Genomic DNA, 23,446 nt, shown 5'->3' on the forward strand with positions numbered 1-23,446 from the left:
GTACATAGCTACAAAGTCTCAATTGTCGCGTTGCTCAAATGTTTCATCTCTACATATTGTAACGAATTTACTTGCAATCCTCTTATTTGCCCTTTTGCTAAGTTCGAATCACTAAACTGTTGAATAAATAACTCCAATATGTAATAATGTAAAATGGCCTTTATTAAAGTACTTCACAATAACACTCAAACTGTGCAACGAATAGCTTGCTTAATAACCAAACTGATTGATAGCTCAAATGAAACTCTACTATTCAAAATAATACTGCTCTTGCTCGCTAGATAGCGTCTTAGTCGAAACTGCTTGACAACTCAAATCAAACTGAATTCCAGCGCATCTACAATTGCCACCTTTTATACTCTTGGATTTCAACGTTCGCATCTTCTAGGCGCTTCCAGAATCTATAGTCCAGCAGCTCTCAAACTTCTCAGCTGTAACTGCAATTGCACAATTTTATAGTTTTTCTCATTGCATACTTTCAGGAGTATCTCAGATATTTGCATGTGTTGTCCCGTCCCGATCAGACAAATCTCCCGATCTAAACGTCGCTTGCATCTCCAAATGTACCACTCTTCTACTCCGTGGTTTCTCAATGCTTTGTATGCGGTAGATGGTATCACTTATCTTCTTCACAACCTTGTACTGGCCTTCCCAACTGCACCGAAATTTGGCTGGAACACCTTTCCGCCGGTGAGGGTTGTTTAACAGTACCAAATCTCCCGCAGAGAAACCTTCCGATTTAAAGTTCTTGTCATGCCAGTGTTTCATCTTACTGCTCATTACCCTGGGCCGTTCCTTCACACTCTGTTGTTTGGCCAATGGACTACTTCGTAGAGCTTGCGCTGGACGGATTTGCTTTGCATAATCAGTATCGTTCCGACGCTTCACAACAGTAGTGTGCCTTGGCTTGAAACCGCCCTTGCATTCTTTCTCCGAAATCCTTTCCTTCGTTTTAGTACGTCCGTTAGGGCTTTTCAATGCTAGTGCTTCTCTCACAGGTACCTTCGGTTTTGATTTGTTTGGCCCATTTGTTCCATCAACCTTTACCTTTGAATTTCGTGGTCTTTGTCGAGTCTTCTCCACCAGTACCCGATTACTGCTGAACCCTTTCTAAACTAAAGTTAAGTGGTATATCCTGGTTCTTATAGCGCATAATTTTTCTCCGCATATCGATCCTGATGTCATGGTCAACTAAGAAGTCCACTCCCAATATGACTTCATCAACAATCTCCGCCATAATGAATTTGTGTAGAACCATGGCTTTTCCAATTAATACTTCACATACCACTTCTCCCTGGACTTGGTTATACTCGCCAGTAATCGTACGAAATCTTGCTCCAGGTAATGGCTTTACTCTCCTGTTGACCAAATCAGATCGGTTCACGGAATGAGATGCGCCCGTATCGACACTCAGTACACGTTCTTTGCTATCCACATTCCCTCTGACGGTAAGACTCCTCCGTGCGACACAGATATCACAGGACATTCAATAGCTGGGGCAAGTTTTCGTTCTTTACAACTGACACGCTCTTGCTCATCTCCTCCAGATTTGCGTTTACGGCCACCCACATTAATGGAACTATTAGGACCAAGATCACAATGACGTGCAATGTGACCGGACTTTCCGCATTTGAAGCATTTGATCACTCTTCCACTCCGCTTTTGCGCGGACCAAACTGATTCATAGCTCAAATGAAACTCTACTATTCAAAATAATACTGCTCTTGTTCGCTAGATAGCGTCTTAGTCGAAACTGCTTGACAACTCAAATCAAACTGAATTCCAGCGCCTCTATAATTGCCGCCTTTTATACTCTTGGATTTCAACGTTCGCATCTTCTAGGCGCTTCCAGAATCTACTAGTGCAGCAGCTCTCAAACTTCTCAGCTGTAACTACAATTGCACAATTTTATAAGTTTTCTCATTGCATACTTTCAGGAGTATCTCAGATATATGCATGTGTTTGTGCATTGACTCTCCGCTGCTCGTATACGTACATGGTACATATGCGTAGACGCAATTATTGTTTCGTTTATGTAGATACATAATGATTGATCTATGGATGTGAATTCACGTCACTGCTTAGCATCGGCTTTGAGACGGTAGCATCGCTCAATGCTGCTAACATTCGTTACAATATGTATATATTTGTACACGCCAAACGGTGAGAGAACTACTGCTTCGCTCATTTTCTGTTGAAATAAAATATTGTTTCCCATTGTTGCCAATTACTTATATTGGTCTGTACCAAAATCCTTAAAAATTGTTCTAAAATAATTGTTAGCGCACAAAAAAACTTTAAAGGGAAGTAATAACTTAACCGGCCTATTTTTTTGGACAAATTATATTTACACGTAAATGCATAAGTCTTTATTTAACAGATTCTTTGTTTTTTATTTTAGTTACTTACCCTTAACCTTACTGTTATGGCCGTCCAACAAGGCGCGCCAGTCGCTCCTTCGCTCCGCCAACCGGCGCCAATTGGTCACACCAAGGGAGTTTAAATCGTTTTCCACCTGGTCCTTCCAACGGAGTGGGGGCCGCCCTCTACCTCTGCTTCCATAGGCGGGTTCCGATAGAAACACTTTCTTGGCCGGAGCATCATCTTTCATTCGCATAACATGGCCTAGCCAGCGCAGCCGCTGCGTTTTAATTCGCTGGACTATGTTGATGTCTGCGTATAGCTCGTACAGCTCATCATTAAATCTTCTTCGGTACTCGCCATCGCCAACGCGTAGAGGCCCATAAATCTTTCAAAAAAACATGAAATCACAAATAATGAGTTAACTTTTTTTCAAACTCAATAAATTTTTTTATTTATAACAATTAATTGCAAATTTGACCCAAACGTTTTTTGTGTTTCCAGATTTTATGCTCATTTTAGATATATCACGTCTTATACTGAACAAAAAATAAATAAATTTGCTACAAAGATATTACATTAAAATTTGTATATTGTCTTTTATGCTAATTTATTTTTATATTTTTCTTTTATTTTTTATGAAGGTATTCCCTTTTCTATTCGAAATTTTCGTTTTCGTTTACATACTACATATGTATTTATAATTAATTTAATTAATTATAATTTAATATAAGTAATTATAAATACATATGTAATAGTAAAGCGCCAATTGCATACCTAACCAGTGGTGTGAAATAGGTTAAATTCCTTTAGCACATTTCTTCGTTCTTAACTAAAAATTCGTGTTTTTTGAATTATGACGCTATTGAAGTAAATGGGCGATAATGTATATGTAGTTTATATTGGTGAATAGGCCTACTGGGGAACCGAGCACCCAAAACTAACTCCGGTAGCGCGCCAACGGCGTATCTCCCGGGTGGTGTGGAAAAAGCAAATTTTCAATTCAATTTCAAGTAATTTCACCACAATTCTATGTAAATTTCATTTGATTTTACATATTTGTTATATTTTTTTTAAGAGCTCCATACCAAAACTTATAATTACATTTGAAAAGTTTGTAGAAAATTTAAGAAAAGACAATCAAAGATTATAACGTCTTAGGTCAAATTCAAAATTTTAATGAGAACTTTAAGTAAGATAGATCAGTTTGCTATATTTCCACTCACTGCTCAACTATTAACGCATTATTGCACTACCCAAACACCGGATGCATAGAGTGAGTTGAAAAAAATACAAGTTGGTTGAATTTCGACCACGGGCGACACTAGTTATTATTATTTAATGTAAGTATTGCTTCCAATAAAACCGTTTAACTAATTTTTTTTTAATCTGATATAAACCCAAATTGACCTGGATCTTTACGCATGAAAATCAACAACACATTCAGTTTCCACTAACGTCTTTTACTTGCAAGCCTTGACGGCTCAATCTTAAAAGTGAGGCATGAGACCTCTCCACGTATTTTGTATTTGTACTTGAGAAAAAAAAGTAGGGGTTGATTTTTTGCTCAAATTCGCCCTAAATGGCGAATGGGTAAATTTTTCGACCAAAACACTCCCCAAAACCCAAATAATATTTTGGCGATAACAGTTTTTGAAAAAAAATTAAATAAAATAAAATGAGCATCACTATGCTGTTAGTAAATATTCGCAACAACAAAAACAGCAAGAGGCCACATTTAAGCGCATGTATACATAAAAGCAAGCAGCCACACTTATGTACAAGGCAACGATCAATACTCCATACACATAACCAGCAGCTTGAAGTAGAGATATAATGCAGCCAGCAGCTAAGAGCAGAAGTTGCTACTCACACATAAACACGCATATGACTAGAAGAAAAAAACATAAACTACAGAGATACATGTATATAATTAAATAACCAAGCATGAGCTATAACTGTTCTAGAAGGTGAAACATCTAGACCTTAGGAACGAGGTAACTGATGGCATAAAAACACCGCAAGCTGAGGAATGAGTAATCAGTTTGATTTAAACACACTAGTAGTGAAGTGTAATTGATTTTGTGAATACTACTAGCAAAGTAGTCCACATAAAGACCATTTTGCAATACTGAATATTGGAGTTATTTATTCGACAGTTCAGCGATTCGAACATTAACAGGCGGAGCAAAAATAATCGGAATCCCCTAAAATTCATTACAATATTTTTTGCAAGCAAATTTAAAATTTTATTTTATTAAGTATTTGGGAAAAAATTGAAATAACTCGACATCAGGATGGACAAGGCGACAGCTGTTTTGATCCCCGCTTTCAAATTACAACCGGTTATCATGGTTATTTGTTGTTGGTCCTACTCAATATAAAAAACGAAAAACCTGTTTTAAACGAACCCTCGCTAATGTTTATCTTTCATGGAAGTAACATAAAAAATTCTTTTCTATATTGAAGTATAAATAAATGAAGCAGAAGACAAATGGGAAAGAGTCGTATAACAGCAAGAAGTGGTGATGGTCGGATGCATTTGAAAATAGGCCGATCATCGCAGGAGTGCGAGTTCGAATTCCATTCCGGAAGAAAAGGCTTTGAAAAGATTTACAAGGTATATTCGAAACAGTTTGGTTTCATAATGTGACAGTATTTCTCAATTACGACCGTGATACAATGTACCGTTTTGCTTGTTAGTTTGAACATACCAAACTTATTTATGGAATATAATTTTTGATTGTAAAAAGGTTAAAGCGCAAGTTTCCATTGTCATCACTGATTTTCATAGTATGTTACGAACCAACTGACCCCCAAACTGGGTCAATGCAAATATTCCAAAAAAAGTACCTTTCAAATATTTATCTAAGTATCACTGCATAAGTCTCGCTGCATCACGTATGCTTATTACAAGAGACTAACAAGCAAGATAAAAATAATGGAAACACGGAATTTTAAGTAATAATGACCTCTTTAAAGAGGCATTAAATTTAGCAAATAAGCCACACGCAGGGCTGGATTAACAAGCATGCAATATAGGCAGTTGCCTGGGGCCCCCGAAAAATGAAAAAGAATTCTAAAATTTTCTTACATACATAAAATTCTAGAGAGTGAAAGAAAAATATAATCAGAACCGAAAATAATTTTTACTCAAGTAAATAAAACTCAATTGACCGCATTAAAAAGGCGTCGACCGACGAACTAGACAAGGTTCCTAAAAAGGCATTTCCGACTTATTTAACAAATTGTCTTAGCGTACAAAGAAATGTATCGAAGTTAAAGGAGAGTATATTGAATAATCTGGAACAGAGGGTGTATAAGCTTTCCACTCTATTTCGACTGCTATGCGTTCAGTGAGTAAGTGATTGCAAAGTGAAAAAGCAGATTTGCAAACGTGTTTTTTTTTGTACCTTTCGTTAGAAGAGAGTTTAGTTTCATTCCGTGAAAAGTTCAATGATTTCGAGGTTATACAGAAATCGTAAAACGTAGTCGTCGTAGAAAAAAACAAGCTAATGATGAAAATGCTCCAAATGCATTTCCGCCCTGCGATGATTTTAGACAAAAGGTTTCCTCGAAATCATCGACAATCTTCACAGTTAAAGTATATGGAAGTTTCAGAGAAATTTGCATTTCTCATCAACTTTTCTCTAAGCGATGGAGACCTCCACGAAGCTATAAACAACTTTTAGTTATTTTTTATTCTAGAGATTTGGAAAAATTTTCCATTGAAATGAAACAATTCCAAAGTTACGTGAACTCCAGATACACTGATGCACAAAAAACTCATTGTCATTTGTATACGATTCTAATTGAAGATCAATTAGCCGATGTATTTCCCAACACAGTAATATCTCTTCAGATTTTTTTAACATTAATATTCACAAATTGCTCTGCCCAACGATCTTTCTCGCAATTAAAAAGAATGAAAGCTGCTGAAAGAGCAATAGTGTGACAAGAGCGACTCGAGATATTAGGTATACATTGAGTCAGATTTATTGAACAAAATCGATATTGATGATATAATTGATGAATTTGCCGAAAAAAAGGTAGAAAGCGACATGTTTAAAATGTACATAGTAATTTTTTGATATTATTAGATACAATAAAATTTTTATGAAAGATATAAGTTTGTATTTTTTAATCGAAAAAAGAACGGAACGGACGTTAAAAAAGGACCCCCAAATGGATGGTTGCCTAGTTGAGGGTTAATCCGGCCCTGGCCACACAAATACTTGCGCACAAACACTGATAGCAGGCCTAGCCACGTTTTGGTAAGTAATTGAGCCTAGGATAATGTACCATTTGTCTTTTTGTTACTATAAAAACCATATTATTTACATTGAACCTGCGAGTGGAAAAACAAATAGAAAACATGTACAGAAATAACTGTAGGGGCTCTGCTCTGCTGCGTGTATGCTGCTGTTCCTTTCGTTATGAATATTTGTTGTTGTGGCAACTGTGATTTATACTAATGGTTTTATCTACTAACATGTGTGTTTTACAGTTGACTCAAAAAATTAGCCGCATACTTAATGTGTGCACACATTAAAAAGGAATAAAAGAAAATGAAAATGCAATGTTTTTTTAGTAAAATAAATTTATTGCATCAAAGGCCACATCCTGGAGGCTTAGCAAGTCACGTGCGTAGGTCAATACATTGCAATATATTAATTAAGTTTTTAGAAAAATGTACCTACGGCGTAAAGAAGGTATATTGGTGAAATCTAATAATCCACTAGACAGACTTAATTGCGTATAATTCATAGGAGATCATATTGTGATTAGAGGGAATTCTTGATGTTATAGCTCAAAGAGAAGGCTGCGTTTTATTTTATGGGGACGAACGAGTCCATAGTTTAAAACGAAGTTTTCTCAACGACCAAATCGAAAAACTTTATTAGAAACCATATATTATAAAAAACTCTGTCTTGGCTTTCTAGGACCGACGCTACTAACTTCTGGTTCTTGTAGTTGTGTCACTCCAGATAGCTGGAATCTTAGCTTAGAGAGCACATAATATAAAAGCATTTGAAACAAGAAGGCAGTGTGCGGTGTTAGAGTACCCACCATGAGTCTACAATGATAGCAGTAATTTTTTCAGTCTAAGGTTGTAAGACCTGTACATGATCTTCGACACTTTGCCATGTGTTTGTTTCCACACCTTTCTTGTTTGTTTGTTATGTTAAGCTTTCGCCTTCGTTTAATCTCGCTTAATCTGTTGGGTCCGTCTACGGTGCAAGCTTCGAGCGATGCACTCTGTTTAGCTAGCTTATACGCTTTTTTATTTCCATCTATTCCCATATGCCCTGGAACTCAATATTGATGCATATTTCACCCTATCTCGATCCTTTACAGGGTGTGCTTACACTGTCACACCACAATTTTAAATGTTGTGCTATTGGAGATTATAGTCTTAATAATAGTAATTAATATATTTATTTTGGGCCAATTTTTTGTTACAATTGTAATTATTTGGAGCTTTTGAGCCGATAAAATAAAGACAAAACACAAGATTTCTCTTTTCCCCTTACGCGTTTCGATGAAATTTTATCATCTTCATCAGGGAGACTGTATATTTATCATAAAATATGACATAAAACAAAACAAACATTAACACATTAGTTAGAATCATAGATGTTAAATAATGATTAGATAATGCTAATGATTGCTAATTAACCTTCATTTGCGAAATTCTCTAATTCATTAAACAATTAGAAATAGTCAACTAATTCCCATTAGATAATTGAAATTTTTATTCTAATGGTAAATCTAATTGCAATTAGTTGCCATTAGCAAAAAAAAGTGGGTTAAAAAAAAATAAATGTAAGGCGCGATAACCTCCGAAGAGATCTAAGGCCGAGCTTCTCTTCCAATTTGCGTCGTGCTCCTCTTGATTTTTCCCTACAAATTGGCCGGACGGGACCTACATGTTTTATGCTGACTCCGAACGGCATCTGCAAGGCAGATGAGTTTTCACTGAGAGCTTTTCATGGCAGAAATACAATCGGAGCGCTTGCCAGACACTGCCGAGGGGTGACCCTGCTTAGAAAAATTTTCTTCTAATTGAAAAATCTTATTTCTAAAATTTTTGATGTTGCTTTGCCCGGGAGTTGAACCCAGGGAATACGGTGTGATAGGCGGAGCACGCTACCATCACACCACAGTGGGTTACCTTTACAATTAGAAATGTAGTTGACTTCTGCTAATGCAATTAATTGAATATCTAATTGCATTAGCAGAAGTCAACTACATTTCTAATTGTAAAGGTAACCCAATTTTTTTTTGCTAAGAGCAACTAACTGCAATTAGATTTACCATTAGAATAAAAATTTCAATTATCTAATGGGAATTAGTTGACTATTTCTAATTGTTTAATGAATTAGAAAATATAAACCAATTGCATCAATTACTAATTCTAATTGCAATTTAACATGTATGTTTAAAATTACACAATTCACATCACTCTGTTGTTAACATAATACTTACATTCAATTTATAACATTGAAACTTTAACATCTAACACATAAATTAATGATAATGACGGCATTATCAGCCAATGGACGAAGCAGGAAACATGAATGGAGGCAGTAAATTAAATGTAAAGTTTTCTTAATTTATGTGTTAGATGTTAAAGTTTCAATGTTATAAATTGAATGTAAGTATTATGTTAACAACAGATTGATGTGAATTGTGTAATTCTAACTAATGTGTTAATGTTTATTTTGTTTTATGTCACATTTTATGATAAATATACAGTCTCCCTGATGAAGATGAAAAAATTTCATCGAAACGCTTAGGAGGAAAAGAGAAACCTTGTGTTTTGTTTTTATTTTATCGGCCAAAAAGCTCCAAATAATTACAATAGTAATTAATAATTGACTTTCAATATGCCGCCGCTACAGTTTAAACTATTTTCCTCCAGTATTTCTACTCCTTAAGTCACGGCGCCTAATTCCGCCGGAAAAACACTACAATAATGTGGCAGCTTGTAGAGCTCGGCCCAGCAACTATGGAAAAGCGAACTGTTGCATCCAATCTTCTTCTGGGAACTTTTTCTAAAATAACTTGACTTAGGTCTGTAACATTTGGTCTATAGGTCACATAGCTCAAAGCCTGTAAACTATGAAGAAATGATCAATTGCATTTTTCAGATTGTTTTCTGTATCCATACAGGACCATTTCAATGTGACTTCGATTGCTACGGGATTATCTCCGTATCATTCTGGCATTGTTTTCGGGATCATTTCAGGGGTAAAAAAAAAATAGTTAAGATATATCTCCGAGGAGAGGAAGGCCGAGCTTCTCCTTCAATTTGCGTCGTACTCGTTTTAACAAAATGTCCCTACAAATTGGCTGAATAGGACCTACTTGCTTTACGTCGATTCTGAACCGCATATGTTTTCACTAAGATGCTTTTTATTGCAGAAATACCGTCGGAGTGCTTGTTAAATCACTGCCGAGTGGTGACCGCGCTTAAAAAACTTGTGTCTAATTGAAAAAACTTGTTTCTAAATTTTTGAGGTCGCTTTGATAGGGACTTGAACCCAGGAATATCGTTGTGGCATGTGGAGTACATTACCACCACACCACGGTGGCCGCTGTCCTGTGCATTTGCTTCTTTAGATACTCGAATATCGCATGTTTTGCGCGGAAATTTTTATATACAGAAAGAGGCCGATTGCGCACATTTTTTTTTTAAGCTTTCCCATCATAGCAGAATGCGGTTCACCAATTTACACTCTAATAGTTGTATTGAAACGAAATTTATTGCAAAAATCCACTGCAAGTTCACTATTTATACTACGAGATTTTCGATATAGCTTGTTTATGATAAAGTTCTAGTATTATTAACATAAATTTGCAAAAGTCGATAAGGTTTTAAATTTTAGGAATCCAGGAGAATCGATTGGTACCAAATTATTTTAATTTAGATAAGCCGGTTCATTGTTATCAAGTCCCGATTTAACTTTTATTTCCGGACTTTTATTTTTAAAAGTCCGAGTTTAACTAGTTCTATCGGACTCAAAATATAAAAATACAGATTTTACTTTTATATGTGAACTTTTATCGAAGAAGTTCGAAAAATAAAAAGGATGCATGATTCGAAATGATATTGCTATAGGGATAGCTGGGAACTCAAACATTTTCACCTCGGACAATGTTTTGACCCGGAATTTTTCGACTCCGAAAAAAATTTCTGTCCCTGTCTTTAAGCATTCACAAAATGGAGTCTAGATGTAGAAATAACAGCAAGCGGCCACAGTGTTAATCTAAGCAACAACAAACTATCTGTTACCCTTATTTGCCTCGTAAGACGGAATCTCTACCTATGGAAATTGAAATAAAAAAGACTGCAGTGCCCGAATAGCTGAAGATGGCTTTAGTTATCCGTCTAAAAAACCCTACAATTTTATCGAAATGATCCAAAAATTATCTCCAAATGATCCTGAAATTGTTCCAAATTGGTCTCGAAGTACTCTCGGAATTATATCAAAAATAGAAGTTATCCTGCAATTCTTCAGAATTGCATCGAAATATTTTAATAATGATCCTTAAAATAATCCAGATTTTGTTCCTGATTTCATCCCGAAATGATCCAAGAATACATGCTTACCGGGTTCTTCGGTGAGGCCTCAGTTGGAAAACGGGGTTCTTTAAATCTCTTGTTCGATATCCAATATAAATTTCTCTAAATCTCTCGTTTTGCCGTCTCATCATAATCTTTCATCACTAGAGAATACTTTTGCTACTACTTTTCAGCATACGGGGCGTATGAGCAACATCATGCAAGTGGTTAAATTTTGATTTGAATTTAACGACTAAAGAAGTTTTAGAGGAAATATAAATCATTAGTATACGAATGCAATAACCTTGACAATAAGTACGCGTGTTTATCAAGAAGCAGCATTTTGTACTTGAAGGGTTAAGGCGTCTGTGTCCGACGAAGGTTGAACGCCAGATACGTTTACGTTTACCATATTAGTATAAAATGCAGTTCTTCAATATCTATGCATGTACCTTGAAACGAAAAAAAAATTATTAAAATTGTATTACTTGATTTACGACTCATTTACTAGCAAAAGAAATTTCAACAATCAACACAACCAATGTTGTCAATTTGTCGAAATAAGACGCGAATACCATTTCTAGCAAAGTTAATTATGTGCACCCTCTGACAAATCAAAGATAGCAGCTAACCTCGAGTAATATCCTCGCTAACAAGGTGAATAATTGAAGAATAGCATATCGCAGAGGGAATCAAATCCCAGTAACGCAAATAGCTATGAAAAAAAAAGAACAACTTTAATGACCGAAGCCAAGCTAATGCAAATTGAGATATCTAATTAAGACAATCTACAACTTGTTGCACCGCTACTCTTACTATGATTTGTTACACGTGCATTTTCGCAACGGAATAGATTTTTGCACCGCACATGTTGGGTATTTCCTGCTATCAAATTTGTTCGCAATGCTCTCGCTTCAAATGACAACAATTAGCTGTTTTATACTCACGTTTATATGTATGTATGCATGTCTTCGAACATAGTCGCACAAAATTACTTTTGGCTACACACAAGTGCGGAAAAGCCCTTGTGTAAATGTATATGAAAATGGCTAGTGTGTAAGTGTGTGTATGCAAATGCATCTAAATTTTTTGTTATGATGTATTTCAATGTCCGCCGCTTTGAGGTTTTAAAAGGTTACGAGATTTTCACTTCAATGTATGCTTGTACAATGTACATACAAAAAGTGTTGTTGTTGTTTGCGGCTGTAATGATACAGTATTATGGAAGAGCTTGCGGTCAATCATTTCCTTTCCCTTATATGGCGCAAACTCTGCTATGACACATTTTGTGCATAGAAATGTCAATCGATATTCAAAGACATACATTTGTATCCACGTCGAAAGGGGTAAAGTTTGCGGGTTAAGAGCCTTGAATATAGCCGCGCCAGGTATGCCTATCGTAAAAGTATCAAATCGATTCGAGATGTTTTGTAGCGCAACCCTTTTAAAGGATTACCAGCGCTATTTACAGCTTCTCCAACCCAATTTTTAATTTAGGTAGTGGGAGGGCGGTATAACCTAGAAGGTTCTATGTGGTCATACTAAATCGTTCCCGAAATGGTCGGGCTAGTACCTTAAAGGTGCTTCTTACCGGATTTATATTCAGTAAACTACCATCAATATCGATAACACTCACCACAACTTTCGTGGAGTGTCTTTATAGCTACAAAAACAACAACAATACATACAGTACTTAACGTTTTGGAAATTTTTGATTTGCAAACATGTGTATTTGCTCATGGTATGGGGAAGTCCAGAATGTAAACGAAAGGTAAGTGTAAGAGTAACTGTAGTTTTTGAAGGTGGTATGCTATTTAGGGGTATAAAAAAAGTACACTTATACTTAATGCGTGGGACTGGTCGGCTGTATGGCGTATTATGTAGCTTAATTGGGAATAATGTACCTGGTGGAGTTGACATCAGCGAAATCGGACAGCGAAATAAGGCAAGACGTGTTTTCCGTTTGATATCTCAATGGGGAAAAATTGTGATCGGTGAGATATTGCTTTGTTTGTGGGCTATGGGCGTTCTGTATCTTTTCTATCGACGCGAAATCAGTTTGTTATAGGTGTATTATCGACGAGGTATAGATTAGATATCGCAGTGTAATAAAAAAATTGTTTAATCGGGGTCACCCTTCGGCAGTGGTTTGGCAAGCACTCCGAGTATTTTTCTGCCATGAAAAGCTTCTCAGTGAAAACTCATCTGCCTTGAAGGTGCCGCTTGGAGTGGGCATAAATCATGTAGGTCCCGTTCCGCCAATTTGTAGGGAAATTGGAAGATAAGTTTGGCCTAAAATCTTTTCGGAAAATATGGCGCACTGTATTTGTTTATTTATTTTATCTAAAATAAGCACTATTTATTATCTATCGATTATGCTATCGATTTGCAATCAAAATGCCATCGATTTGTTAGTGAAAATTTGTCGATACCTTATCGTAAAGTGGTCGATTAACTATAGAAAATTGGTGGATTATATATCGAAAACTTATCGATATGACACCACAAGGTATAGATTTTTTGTCGAAAAAAATTCGAAAAATTATCTATTTACTATCACAAATAATTTAATAAGTTATAACTTATCGATTTATAATCAGTGTTACCTATATACCTGTTATCGGCGTTCTATCGGCTTGTTGACGATTCAGCCGTTTTATAAAACAGATAGCGACAAAACTTCTTTATAAAATCGATGTCAGATCTGTAAAAGGTATTTTAATAAGCCGAAAAGGAACCTCAAAAAGCTGATTAGTCGGCAATAACAAGCAGAGGCATTAACAATTCACTATCCATCCTTTATTTTAATTTGTGAAATTCACACCACTACGACCTAAATTAAAACAACGCTCACAATATTTGCGGCCTAAATCAAGGTCATATATATGATATGAGACAATTTTTAATTTCTTCATCTTCCTTCTTTACTGAAAGGACTACGCCAGCGGGTTACGGTAATTACATATTCCCGCGGACGGCAATTATATGGTCAGTCGACAAAAATGTACAGATGCGAAGGCTAGAGGAGTAAACAAAAAGTTATTCCCGACGTAGTCAGACTAGTACCAGAAGGTGCTGGTACAAAAGCGTATCAGATTCATATCCGGCAAAAGACTGTTCACTCCAGGACTCCTAACCTTACGGCAGTGTTTTTGCGGCTACAAAAATTACTATAAAAAGAAGAAGTAACAATGTTTCTTGTCTCACCCTGTCGTAAGACGTGACTAGACCCACAGACCCGAAAATGCGATGGGTCAAACAAATCATTTCCGCGGCATTCGGGCTAATCCCACATAGTAATAGCACCACAATGTACCGGAATAAAGACTGCCCTCATCCGAAATACTCCCCCAAACCTTTATGAAGTGCATTTGCAACAACAACAACAACAAATGTAAGTAACCGCCTCGAGCCCTTCCTTTGATGACTTATGCTCCAAAATAAATTTTTTGCTACCTAGGCTTTAAAGCCTTTTTCGATTTCTGTAATTCCATATTAACACTGATTACGACCACCATATTCACATCGTGGAAGTGCTGAAGACTATATTATAAAACCTTCGGCGATAGCTTATACGAACCAAAAACTCGTTCCCAAGATGTTCAGGCTAGTACCGTAATGGTGCTTATTACCGAAACGTACCGGATCTATATCTGGCAAAAGACCATCAACATCATAATACTCCTCAAAACCTCCGGGTAGAGTTTTTATCGTTAACATAACAACAGCGCCCCCAAAAATATTGAGAGTAAATTTGATAGCGGTTTCGGATTCCAAGAACATGGAAGAAATGGATTCATGTTGAGTACGATTCATAAAACACGACGCATGCCCTGGAAAAAAATAGCTTCTACCACAATCTTCGATTTCCATTCAAAGAATATAAAAATAAGTCGCCCCTTATCGATTTTTTTTTTGTACAGAAACTTCTACTTCTTCATCTGCATTTAAATGTCATTTTCAGTGAAAGCTGCAATTAATAGCCACGGCATGACTTTTTGCTATACAATATTGATTGCGTCTAAATTTTTTTTTTCCATCTGCTACAAGCTCATTCTGCTATAATATCGTCTTTTGGTTTGCTATTTTGGCATCTGCATCATCATAAATTGATGACTCTAATAAAGTTACTGCACATTAATCATACTGCTTATTGGTACTCAAAGAAGTTCTGCGTAACAACAACAACACGCAGCTGGTGAACGTCCTTAACTAATACAGAATCACTGGGCATGGATAGGCCATGTATTGGGTAGCACAAATCTTAAATATTTTTAGATGGGTATGCCGTTCACATTTAAACGGAAAGCCAATATTTTGGCTGGTTTTGCTCAAAAATGGAGTATAGGAATTGTTAAAGCGTATACAACAACTCCTATGAAAAATTGGGCTTCACTACTAACAAAACACGTGTCTCTACCAGGTGCTTTGATTTTTCCAAAATCAATTTTAACAATTTAAATAAAGAGCTTTCTGAGATAACGTGGCCTCGATATAAAGAGGATGCAGAGCAAAACGTTTTACATTTTAATAAAACCATTTATACTTTATTTGAAAAACATGTGCCCAAACACACATGCTCGTACATTGAACCAATGCAAGCCTAGTTTACTAAAGAGCTGAACGCTTTAAAAAATAAGAAATCACGTTTATTCAAATTATATAAGATAATCGGTTTACATTCAGATTATGCATAGTACACTATTTTCCGTCATAAGTATTTTGAACTTAAAAAAAAGTGTTATAAAGCTTACATATGTAAAATTAAAAGAAATCTTATTTGCAACCCGAAGTCTTTTTATGATTTCGTAAATTCTAAACGCAGAACTAACGGGTTTCCTTCTGCCATGAAGTTTAAATATAGCATTTCCAGCGACAATCAAGAGATTGTAAACTTCTTCGCTCAATTATTTCACTCTAATTACTCTGATGTGGTTGATTCAACACGTACAAATTATCCATATGAGCTCCATTCTAGTAACTCAATATATGCCCCACTTTTGTTGCCTGAGGATGTTCTACTACATCTAAAGACCCTAAAGCAATCCTTCAAATACGGTCCCGATTTGATGCCGACATGTTTTCTTAAAAAATGTGCGGAATACATTTACCAGCCCCTTACTGATCTGTTTAACCTCTCTTTAAAAAATGGCATTTTCCCCACGGCTTGGAAGGAATCTTTTCTTATCCCACTCCATAAAAAAGGAAGCAAGTCGTCTATTGAAAACTATCGTGGAATAGCAAAGCTCTCCGCTATCCCTAAGCTTTTCGAAGCAATCGTTACTAATCACCTTACATTTTCGATTTCTACATTGATAGATAGTTCTCATCATGGCTTTTGTAGAGCCAAATCAACCACAACCAATTTGCTTGAATTTATAACTCACGTCTTTAATGGGTTTAGAAACAATCATCATACGGACGTTATATACACTGATTTCAGCAAAGCATCCGAAAAAGTACACCACTCATTACTTGTTTATAAACTCGAATTGCTTGGTTTTCAACCTGGCCTAACTCGCTGGATCTCCTTCTATCTTTGCGGTAGAACTCAGAGAGTCATTTTTGAAAACATTTGTTCGAATGTCATCGATGCTCCTTCCGGTGTACCTCAGGGCAGCCATCTCGGTCTATTCTGTACTCCAGGCCGATTTAAATCGTTTAGTTACTTGGTGTAATGCGAATTTTATGCCTCTCAACATAGAAAAATGTCAATCTATGTGTTTTTCACGTGGAAACATACAGCCAGCTTCCTACACAATTAATGGCAAAACTCTGGTTTTGTCGACTTGGGAGTTATAATGAATTGCAAACTTAGTTTCAACCCTCATATTAATTCCACAGTCAATAAAGCGAGAGGAGTTTTAGCATTTGTGAAAAGATGGGCAAAAGGGTTTAGTGATCTTACGTTACAAAAACCCTTTTTACATCATTGTTGAGGCTGATATTAGAATATGAATCGATAATTTGGAATCCACGTTATCATGTCGATAGATTAGAATCAATTCAAAAACAGTTTTTACTTTTTGCGTTGAGAAATCTTCAATTAGACTCTCCGTATAATCCGATTTCAAGCCCATTTCTTTTGAACGAAGTAAACTTGAATGTTCCATGCCGATTTGGGGCAGGACAATATTTGCCGGGTATGGTAGATATACTTTTCAAGCAACTTAAAAAAAATACCATTTTACTTCTAGATTAAATAAAAATAAGTAAAAATTTCGTCATTACCTTGGCGACCAAAATTTGGGCGTACAGGGAGGTGAGAAGGGAGATGCCAAATTAAAAGAAAGACATAAATAATTTTCTCTGAGCCACTGAACTGTGTACATCCATGTGAACCGCCGCCGCGAAATGCTAGTATATTTTGAAATTTCGCGTAGTGGATCATTTCAATGCTTCCTCTTTTATTAGAAAGGGCTGTACTGCCAAAAACTTTTAAAATATCTAGATTGACAGCTGTGCCTGGGCATAAAGATATCCTATAAAGCTGTCACTCTGATCGCTTGGCCCGAGCAGGCACTTGTAAGCTGAACGTGGCTACCATGGAAAACTTTGGAGTTTCGATGATCAGTTAATCTTAGGTACATGAAAGGTTGATCTCGAGCCGGATGAAAAAACGCTGAGCGGCAACACCCTTCATCAGGTATCACGGCTTATCTGTCACCACTTCATCAGTATTTGTTAAACCATTTTTGAAAGGGGACGTGGATAAACCTGAATTCGACCATTTTCAATACCATACACCAAAATTTCACACTAGACGAGAAATCTCTAACAAGACAAGTTAAAATAAATTGAAATTTTATGGAGTTACCAGCTTTTCATAAATTTTTTGGAGTAGGTGATTCTGGAAAATAAACACATACTTTTTTTTACCACCATATGTAGAAATCGTTTCTCTTTTCACCATTATCAAAAAGTCGGTTTAAGTAAAATGCGGAGCGTTTGCGTATCGTGGACGATCCCTGTTTATGCTCAAGTTACTGTGTTAATGAACTGAACTTTGTTGATCTTAAAAATGTAGACCATGGCACTTGGTAACATATCGGGGACAAGTATCGACGTAAAGTGTTGATACTTTACTCAGTACTTGGCAGAAAGCATCGGGTGCGAAATACACCAGTGGTTTTTGCAAATGTATCGATACTACTTATTCAGTACTCGTATCGTTCTATCACTAGACGTAGCACTCCTAAAACAAAGTACAGTCAGGTACCATTCTTTTATTGTAACAACCGTTGTCTACGTGCAGTCATGCTACTTGCTTCTTGCAATTTTACTTAATGTAGTATTTGAAAAATTTAAAAATATATTTATGTAATAAATTATAATGCCACATACTTGTGACACGTGTACACTTAGATAAAATAGCATTAAGTTAGAAATAAGCAAATGCGTAATAATAACCTTTTTTTTTTTTGTAAAATGAAAACAAATCAAGTAAGGAAGGCTAAGTTCGAGTGTAACCGAACATTACATACTCAGCTGAGAACTTTGGAGACAAAATAAGGGAAAATCACCATGTAGGAAAATGAACCTAGGGTAACCTTGGAATGTGTTTGTATGACATGGGTATCAAATGGAAGTTATTAAAGAGTATTTTAAAAGGGAGTGGGCAATAGTTCTGCAGGTGGACGCCTTTTCGAGATATCGCCATAAAGGTGGACCATGGGTGACTCTAGAATGTGTTTGTACGATATGGGTATCAAATTAAAGGTATAAATGAGGGTTTTAAAAGGGAGTGGCCCTTGGTTGTTTATGTGAAGTCGTTTTCGAGATATCGACCAAAATGTGGACCAGGGTGATCCAGAACATCATCTTTCGGGTACCTCTAATTTTGTTATATATGTAATACCACGAACAGTATTCCTGCCAAGATTACAAAGGCTTTTGATTTCGCCCTGCAGAACTTTTTCATTTTATTCCACTTAATATGGAAAATGTCACACCCATTTTATAAAGTTTTTTCTAAAGTTATATTTTGCGTCAATAAACCAATCCAATTACCACGTTTCATTACTTTTTTCATATTTGGTATAGAATTATGGCATTTTTGTAATTTTCGACATCGAAAAAGTGGTCGGATTTCTGCCATTTTTTATGTCAACACAAAGTGAGTTCAGATAAGTACGTGAACTGAGTTTAGTAAATATATCCATTTTTGCTCAAGTTATCATGTTAAGGGCCGAACGGAAGGACAGACGGTCGACTGTGTATAAAAACTGGGCGTGGCTTCAACCGATTTTGCCCATTTTCATAGAAAACAGTTACCGTCATAGAATCTGTGCCTCTGCCAAATTTCACAAAGATTGGTTAATTTTTGTTCGACTTATGGCATTAACAGTATGCTAGACAAATTAAATGAAAAACGGCGGAACCACGCCCATTTTGAAATTTTCTTTTATTTTTGTATTTTGTTGCACCATATCATTACTGGAGTTGAATGTTGACATAGTTTTATATTCTGTAAAAATATTAAATTTTTTGTTATAATTTGACTTAAAAAATGTTTTTTTTTAAGTGGGTGTGTTCGTCATCCGATTTAGCTAATTTTTATTTAGCACACATATAGGAATAATAGGAGTAATGCTCTTCCCTAATTTCACCATGATATCTTCAACGGCTGCGAAATTACGGCTTGCAAAACTTTTAAATTACCTTCTTTCAAAAGTGGGCGATGCCACGCAGATTGTCCAAAATTTTACTAATTTTTTGTTCTAGTCATAAGATCAACCCACCTACCAATTTTCATCGCTTTATTCGTCTTTGGTAATGAATTATCGCACTTTTTGAGTTTTTCGAAATTTTCGATATCGAAAAAGTGGGCGGCGTTATAGTCCGATTTCGTTCATTTTAAACAGCGATCTGAGATGAGTGCCTAGGAACCTACATACCAAACTTCATCAAGATATCTCAAAATTTACTCAAGTTATCTTGTTTACGGGCGGACCGCCGGACGGACGGACATGGCTAAATAAATTTCTTTTTTCGCCCTGATCATTTTGATATATAGAAGTCTATATCTATCTCGATTAGTTTATGCCGTTACGGATTACCGTTATGCGAACAAAGTTAATATACTCTGTGAGTTTTGCTCAGCTGAGTATAATAATTTTCTTTTAATTAATGATAACATACCAGCTCAGAAACGCGTGCGTCTGCAACATATTAAAAGGCATCATGTTGTGTTTTTTAAACAATAACATAAACAATAAACAAACAAACGCGTGCATTTAAAGTCAGCACGTCGCAAAATGTTTCGAGTTCGGAAGCTGTTGATGTTGATATATGAGGTTTTACTTATTCATCAATAGCGAGTGGTGGTAAGATAATTCAATTTTTTTTTATTTGTTTTACTTGTATATTGTTGTACTTTAATCGCATTTAACAACTTCACATTTATGTGGGGTCTTAATTTAGTTTGCGTATAATTAAATCATTCTAAGCAAGCTTATCAGCCCAATTATTTTTGTTGGAATTTGGTGCACTGACAAATTATTTGGTATTTTGTTTTTTATCTGAAAACAAAACAAAATAATTTAAATATAACCACACACACAGTTTATTTGCTTTTCGTTCACTACTAATTCGTTTTAAAGAGGAATATATAACAAAATTCGCCACGCCCGTCCAGTAAAGTCAGCCACAACCAGACGACCGAGTTAACGCGACAAAACTGATTTCGATTCATATTTTTGCAAAAATTTTCACCGGCCATAACGGCGACACTCCAGCCCAGAGAATATTATTCTGGCGACGAATTCATAATATACTTGTATGAATGTATGTATGTATGTATGAATGTACATATTTACATATATGGGTGTCTCAGTTATGCCCTTTATTAGGCAAATAAAAAATGCAAACAAAAATAGCAAAAATAATAATAAGAATGTAATAATAAGTAACAAAACGACTAGAACTTTAGCAAAATGAGAACAAAGTAGTGCAGCAATTGCTTGGTTTTTGTTCTAGAAAATTGTTTGTAATTAAACAAATTTTATAATAAAGAAATTATATAAGTTTTTGAAGTACTTCCTTTATATAAATGGACCAGAAGGAACGAAACATTTCTCTTTCAAAGGTTACCTTAACAATGCAAAAAAAAAGGAGAAAATAAAAAGAGTGTACAAATTGTTTAAGTAATTCCTTTATATAAATTGACCAGATGAAACGAAAAGTTTCTCTTTAAACAAAAACATTATCTTGCTGAATTTTATATAAAAATTTTCACGTAACCACAGTAAAAATTTGTACGAGGAACAAAAAAAATAAATGTAAGGCGCGATAACCTCCGAAGAAATTTTAGGCCGAGCTTCTCTTCCAATTTGCGTCGTGTTCCCCTTGATGGTCGGACGGGATCTATATATTTTATGCCGACTCCGAACGGCATCTGCAAAGCAGATTAGTTTTCACTGTGAGCTTTTCATGGCAGAAATAAATTCGGAGCGCTTGCCAAACACTGCCGAGGGGCGACCCCGCTTAGAAAAATTTTCTTCTAATTGAAAAACCTTATTTCTAAAATTTTGGTGTTGCTTTGCCCGATGTGTGAACCCAGGCCATAGGGTGTGGTAGGCGAAGCACGCTACCATCACACCACGGGATCCGTGAGGAACAAAAAAAAGGTGGAGTGCAAGAAATAGACTTTCAATATAAATTTTACCCAAATACGGCAACTCAACCTTTATATTTTCCTTCCACATAAAAATTTTTGCAGTGGTTATGTTAAAATTTGTATATCAAAGTGCAACAAAGTTATGTTTAAAGATACATTTTTCGTTTCTTTTTGTCTATTTATATAAAGGAATTACTTAAAAAAATTGTACACTCTTTCTGTTTTCTCTCTTTTTTTGCATTGTCAAGGTGAAGTGAACTATGTGTAAGGTTTCATGTTTCTAGCTCAATGCTACAATGCATAAGCTACTTAAAAATCGATCCTAATATACCAGAATTCTAAACGGACTTTTTAATACTTCTAAATATCTCGATCCCTGTCGCATATAGTAAACTAATTCATCTTAAATATTATAATCTAATAAAGCCAAAAGTTTGAGATTTCTGGGTTATTGGCAAGCTCCTTAAAACTCGAAAGCAATATTTCGAAGTTCGGAAGATTTTGTAAATGTTTCTGATCCCTGGACCACCCATCATAGGATATGTTTATAATTTCAAGAATCTAGCTCTGCGGAAAGTTCTCTCGCAGAAAAAAAAAAATAAGATTTTTAAGGTAGCCACTATCGACTTAATCGGTGGTAACGCTTGGCGATTTGTTTCATGTCCTACTTAAGTCAATCCAAAAAAGTTTATGTTAGCATTGCTGAGCCATTCATCGATCTATGCAATTTCAGATAATAATAAATGGAGTGAGAAGGATCGACTTCGCTATTTCCCGAAATATTTTTATATCCATCGCAAACCTTATATATTTAAAGAACCAAAAAGCTACACGCCGATCGAAAAATATTACCGAAAAATTCGACGAAAGTTGGAAGGTTTCAAACCCGGCTCAAATTTCTGCCAGAATGAAAAGCGGTACCTAGTAACCAATGTTGAGGAAGTGCTCAGATTCCAGAAGGAAATCGTCTACGTCTACGTAAAAGGAGGCAGCATTAAAACACCCAGAGATGTTGATAATGTTAAACCCGCTCTTCACAATAATTGCTAATGGAGCATTCCACGGTTGGTACGGGATAAATTGTACAAATTTTTTTCGTCTTTACGCCTTAACTAAAGAAAAACTATAACTCTTTCAGACAAAGTTTTTATCGCATTAGGATTTTATGGTACATGTGTAAATAAAAATAGAAACCTGCTCTTGAAGAATTTGTATATGTGTGTGAAAACAGCAAAAAATCATCAGTTTGCACGGGACACCAGTCAGTCAGGTGAAACTGCAGCGAAACTAATAATATTAAAAAAAACCAAATATGTACATCTGGTAGTAGTTGTACCAAGGTTTGTTAAAATAACAAATAAAGTTTAAATACGTTTATTCGAAAACAAAAAAAAAAAAAATGAAAATTGTGCTTAATAATAAATTGTTTTTACGGGACACCTGTGCAATTCACTTTTAAAATTTCGATTTCCCCTATACTATATATTGTAGCGTGCTACACATCATCAAAAAATTCTGAGTTCAAGCCTCAGGCAAGCAACTTCAAAAATTTCGAAACAAGTTTTCTCAATTAGAAAAGTTTTTCTAAGCGTAGCCGCCCCACGGCAGTGATTTCGAATGTATTTCTCCCATGGAAAATTTCTGAGTGAAAATTCATCTGTCTTGTAACTGTTGTTTGGAGTCGGAGGCGTAAAACATGTAGGACCAGGTCCACCAATTTGTAGGAGAAATTAAAAGGAGCACGACGTAAATTGGAATAGAAGCTAGGTCTAAATTGTCTCCAGTTTACTTAGGGCCTAATTTTCTATTACTTAGCGAGCATTCGTTTCACCTCAGAGACAAATCGCTAGTGTATTTGCACTATGCAACTGTGCTACATAACAATTGACAGTTGCTTT

The 23,446-nt window shown here is 35.7% G+C and overlaps 1 protein-coding gene across 7 annotated transcripts in view; it reads right to left on the reverse strand.

The window, feature by feature from the left end:
* The window catches only part of Ac13E (Adenylyl cyclase 13E), a 367,921-nt gene that overhangs the window by 63,516 nt on the left and 280,959 nt on the right, over positions 1-23,446 (reverse strand). Inside the window, exon 1 of one of the 7 annotated variants that reach the window (XM_067784821.1) lies at positions 20,072-20,572. The exons of the other annotated variants lie outside the window; for them this stretch is intronic. The gene's annotated coding sequence lies outside the window, so the exon portion shown is untranslated. Of the gene's footprint in view, positions 1-20,071; positions 20,573-23,446 lie in introns of those variants that run through there. 7 annotated transcript variants of the gene reach the window in all.

The sequence above is a fragment of the Eurosta solidaginis genome, chromosome 4 (genome assembly GCF_040869045.1).
Source record: "Eurosta solidaginis isolate ZX-2024a chromosome 4, ASM4086904v1, whole genome shotgun sequence".
NCBI lineage: Eukaryota > Metazoa > Arthropoda > Insecta > Diptera > Tephritidae > Eurosta > Eurosta solidaginis.